The sequence below is a fragment of the Corvus hawaiiensis genome, chromosome 2 (genome assembly GCF_020740725.1).
Source record: "Corvus hawaiiensis isolate bCorHaw1 chromosome 2, bCorHaw1.pri.cur, whole genome shotgun sequence".
Taxonomy (NCBI): domain Eukaryota; kingdom Metazoa; phylum Chordata; class Aves; order Passeriformes; family Corvidae; genus Corvus; species Corvus hawaiiensis.
The window spans coordinates 32,866,419-32,872,035 of record NC_063214.1 but is presented as its reverse complement, the minus strand read 5'-3'; positions in this window follow the sequence as shown (position 1 = coordinate 32,872,035).

Here is a 5,617-nt window from a genome sequence, read left to right as displayed (position 1 = left end):
TCTCCATGCCTCTGTAAATACTGGCAGCAGCCCGGGTCCGCCTGGAAGATGATGCAGTGCCTTGGTATATGGGAGAGAGCATCCTCCTCAAGGCTCCCGGCAGGCATGCCCAGTCTCATTTCTGCAGAGTCTCATGCCTTTGCAATAGGCTGCACTGAAGGATTTTTCTGTGCAGCTTGAATGAAATGCTGAAGGTCTGGTTTCTGCTTCCAGCCAAGGCAAATGTGTTGGGCCCAACTCTGCCCTCATTTTCACCCCATTCTATCGAGAGCAATCTCCTTCAATTTTGCAGAAGCCTAAAATCACTGGCTTGTTGATACCAGCGGACTTGGCTCTCTGTTTATATCAAAAGAGTGCTGACACTGCTGCAGTGTGGGATGTCTGGACCAGAGCAGACATCCCTTCTCTCAGGGGAGACAGGGCATGGTAGAGCTCCCTTTTCCAACTTTCTGTCTCTGTATTCTCCTGCTTGAAACTACAGATTTTAGCTTGAACTGATGCTGTCTCGTTTTGATCCCTTTTCTCTGGTTAATGCAGTGCCCTGTTAAGCACCTGATATCATGTACAGAGGAGGAACCCAAATTTTACTCAGCTGTGAAGCTAAGGACAGTATTATGTTTCCAGGAAAGCCAGCAAGGGGTGAAAGAGCTTTCACGTGCAACATAGAAGGAATAGCTGCAACTGGCTGTGAAAGGTACAGCAAAAGGACATTTTCTGTTGCTCCTTTTGTTTTCTATCTTAGTAGTATGTAACATTCCAATATTACTGATACCAATTATTTCTGAGTTCTAGATAGTGTATAAAAAAGTGAGTATGCAATATTAAGAAGCAAATCCAATACAAGGTGTTATGGTTTCCACAGCACCAAATCACAGGACTAGATTTGTCTGGACTGGGAGTAGAAATACATTCTAACTGCTTACACTCCAAGGCACCAACCTTCAATACCACAATGAGGGCAGAGTGACATCAAGGGCTCAGCAGAGGTGTTTTGAGCTGTCCTTATCTATCTGTGAGTAAAATTAAGAAGAGAATTTAAAGAATGGATATTCCCAGGGAAGCTGTGTTCCCACCGTCTTGTTTTCTTGCCTGTAGTTTGCTATGACTCTGTTTACATGTGCTTTTGAACTCTTGTGGCCCCACTGAGCATCCTCTGAGTCTTGTCATCAGGTCCTTTAACCATCCATGTAAACCAGTACTGAATCATGCACCTCTACTCTCACACAGGGCCAAGAGCTGTTTCTGCTCCTGCTGACTGTGGATACCTCAGCAGGCCAGCCACAGCAAGGCAGGTCTGCTTCTGCTGGTAGCAATGGCACTGCCAATTTCCTTAAAGCCTCAGAAGGGACCCTAAGACTGTAAAGTGCTACGGAACATCCTGGGAGCAGATCACCTACAGTTCCTGCCTTGAAGCCTATGGGCAGAGTTACACAATTTCTGATGAGATCACCTCCCATCCTTGATGCTGTATGTGGGAATGAAGAGGAGGGAGCACTCCTAGTTCCCAGTCCCAGCACCTCCTTGCAGCTAGCCACCCTTCATTAGTTTATTTTCCGTGGCATTTTGGCAAAGCCTAATCAAAAGTGGTTTGCCTGAAGCCGGGCTGGAGCCATTGCTAGAGCAGTTCTGCTTTTGCGTCTCACCATTCAGTCTGGGTCCCTAATCCACAAAGTATTTCTCTCTTTGTGCCTCAAAGGGGAGAAATCTTCAAGTCTTGTTTAAAGCTTTCTCCCCTCCTTCATCCCTTCGGCTTCTAAGTGCAGGTCACTTAACTCTTTATATCCTGTGATGTGTTAGTTCCCAGATCTGGCAAAAAACCCCAGCAGTTTTATGGAGGTGAAGTCAGCTAAAATACAGTCTTCTCCCTTCAGAGGCATGATAGGTTCTAGGTCACTCTTTTTTTTCTCTTCAGCTATTACTTTTTCCATCCTGTTCTTCTTAAACAGAGCCCATTTACTAAGTAGGTGAGGTGATTTCTGGTTTGGTTTTTTTTTTAATTTCTTTTTCAGAATGGACATTCCTAAAGATTTTCTAACGAGAAATCAGACCACAGTGCAGTAATTCAAGGAGATTTTGCAGCAGTTATACCTTTCCCAGTCATCTTTTGTAGGCCCTGAAAAATAGTATATAGCTCACCAGTAACCTGTATTAGAAAAATAAAACTGATTTTGATGAAAATATTCATACACAATCCCATATACACTGATAAATTACTTTCCTTTTCTGATGCAGTCACATGAAATAATCATAACCCATTATACCTCAATATTCTGCACCCTTCATACAGAAATTTTTACAGGGTGTGTAACAGTGCTATTTGGACAACAGAAGAAGCACTCTGCCTCCACAGAATAAAAAGCCCTTCTCCCTGCTCCAGCTCGGAGCAGTTACAGGTCAGTGAGAGCTCTGGGACAAAAGGTTCCAGGTTCTAAGCACAAAGCCACAGCACTGTAGCTGTGTTCATGGATGTTGGTCCCTGGACTTGATCACCTCCACATCTGAGAAGCCCTGAGAAAATCCAAAGTAATGCCCATACTCCTAAGGAAAGGCACCGAAGAGCAGCACTTCCCAGCAGCCAGTTTGCCCAGCCAAGAAGCAAGAGAGGATCGATATACTCCAGTGAGCTACTCCTCTGCTGGAAGAAATTAATGAATAATACCTGGAGTAGTGAAGGGGAGAAATGGACTGCTTTGCTGAAGGAAGCAACTCGCAGATTAAAGAACATGAGACAAAGGTTTTATTTCCCTCTGCCAGGAGCAATAGGGAGTATCCCAGCTGTTTGAGAAGCCGTCTCTCTTGAGGGCTTTAACTAGTTTGGTTTTACATTTCATAGACTGAGGTCATTTTTCCAGAGTTTTTCCTTATATCTTACTTCTGGGAAGTTTTACCTGACCTAATAATTCTTCTTTAAAATATTCTCCTGCTACTTTTGCAACTTCTAGTGGTTGTTTCTCTTTCTATGAGATTTCAGCTTGGAATTTTTCTCTTTCAACAGTTTGGAAATTATTATTTTGTCCTCCTGAGAGCTGACACAGTGCAGGTGGTAGGGTGGATTGTAGATGGAGAGCTTTACATTTCTTTTGTGACAAGTTGGGTCCTTACAGAGCTCGTCAATAGCCCCCACATAATGTAACCAGCACAGAGGTTGTTTTTACAGCACACCAGTTTCCAATGCACTGTCTCAGTAGTAGTGTAAGCTTCAAGTGGGTGTAAAAGTGACCCTGGGTGTAGCAACTATGTCAAAGCCAGGAGATTCCTTGTGGTGGATACTGCAGGAAAACAATGAGGCAACTTTCTGCTCATTCTCCTGCATTCTCACAGCTTGTGCAGTCTGTGAATGCACAGATGGTGCAGAGGAGGAATGAGAGGACAAACCTTACTCAGTCAAACCATGCTCCTCTCTCCCTTCCATCTCTGAAAAAGATTCTTTGAGAAAGAAAAGGTTCCTCTGCTTTGAATTCCCTCCAGTTCATCTATTTGTATAATAAAATACCTTTGTATTCTTGAAATAATAAGTAAAAGGTTGCAGTATTTATATCTGTGAGTATGTCTGGCAAGTTTCCTTGAGATAAATGTCATTTCAGATGTACATAATGTTTAGCTCGGCTGCTGGACAGCAAAGTGTGTCCTGCCAGCAAGGTCAGTCAGAAAGTGGAATAGTTTGCTTAGTTAGGTAATTTAGGGTCAAGTCTCTGTACTTATCTGCTCTGTGGGATAGATTTAGGGTTGCACCATAGCAAACTTGGAAAAATGTTGTCCAATATGAAATTCCTCTGCTGTATAAATATTTCTTGATCATTATAAATATAATATCATTATAAATATAATGATTTGTGCCCTGTCTGTATTGATTTTCTTGCTTGGGCTACTCTGCATTAAAAAAGGCCTTTTCTGTTTGATTGGAATAGTTATCATTGCCACAGAACAGTTGCTGATCGTGCAGCAGGCAATACAAAATTTCCCCTTCCATTACACAGCTTCATGAATCACACCTGAAGACTTTGGCTTTGCTTTCAGGAGGGGAAAGAATCTCCACTGATGCACATAGCAATGGCAACTGTCTTACCCATGCTAGAGCTTCTCTGTGCTCAGCATGAGGTTTAAAGCGGAGAATAATTTTTGGTAGGAATATGCTTACCCATGAAAGTGTGCAAGAGCCTGAGATGAAGGCTAGTTATGTATTTCAGGCCCACAGCACAGTACTTGGAAATGTGTAGTCTCAAAGATGTCTCTCCTGTGTGTGTCTCTGTGCAGTTGCTTTCATTTCGCTGTCCCTCCACTTCCCATTTCCATTAGTCACTTAGCTTGAGGCTAAGAATGCACTTGACACTAAGGCAATTTTTCCTAAGTCTCTACATAATGCCATAAAAATAATAATGAAAACTTTACACCTATAAGGCTCCTTCCAGAGAATGTCCCTAAACCTGAATACTTGAACAGTAAAACCCAGCACAGTTAGAGTTGCCTGGTACAGCCTAATTTGGTATGTATATGTGTGGGCTTATTACTAAAACCACCTACAGGGTGTTGGCAAGGTGCTTTGAGTGGCTGTTTTTGGGCTTCTATAAAAACTTTTTTTTCATTAAAAACAGCAAGAGCAAAGAAAAAAGACAATCACCTACACACCTTTTGCCTGTGCCAGCTAGCTGTAGAATCAGAGCAGATCTCATCTTGCTCAAAATGAAGCCCAGATATAGTCCTTGGAATGTAAGAATCTCTCTGATGGCTGTTTTTGCCTCCAGTGTCATTTCCTCTGGGGATAGGTTTTACTTTCAGAGTCTGCCATCAGTGGCTGTGGAAAACTTTCCTATGAGCACTTGCCAGGTGTACTGTGATGTTTCCTGTTTTATTTGTTTGTAAATGGCTTCTTTTGCACCTTAAAGCAGTTGAGATCAGTCAAGTTCTTCATCAGTCAGCAGTACAACTTGCTGAAATTAACTTAAGCAGTGGGGGAGTCAGCCACTCTAAAGGGTGTTGCAGCCCACCTCCTGTTCTCTTGTTCAGGCAAACTTTTATTTAGAAATGCAGTAATTCAAGCTTCAGTGTTTGCAGACTAAATCTTTAAAGTCATGCTCTTGTTGTGGGTGGCTCTTGAGGGGCAATGCCTCAGTCCTGCTTAGTGAATTGGCATTTTTTCCACACTGTGTTTTCTCCTTGCTGCTACGTGCAAGGCACTGAGCTCACCCCTTGTAAAAGAGTCAAACCCAAGACCGGAAATAAGTATTTCATAGATCTCATGGTTTTCTGTGGTACCTGATCATTTTACCCCAGTCTTAAACCTGAGGACTGTTGAATCTGTAACTACGAGGGTCCTTATCCAACCTTTGACTCTTTATGCTCTCAAACCTCAAGTTGTGCCAGGGGAGGTTTGGAATGAATATTAGGAAAGATTTCTTCATTGAAAGGATTATCGATCATTGGGAAAAGGCTTCCTTGGGAAGTGGCTGAGTTACCATCCCTGGAGGTATTTGAAATATGTGTAGATTGTGACACTTAGGGACATGGTTTAGTGGTGGGTTTGGCTGTGTCAGGTTAATGGTTGGGCTTGATGATCTTAAAGGTATTCTCCAACCTTGACGATTCTATGATTCTTTGTCATCTGAAGTCTGTCTCTATT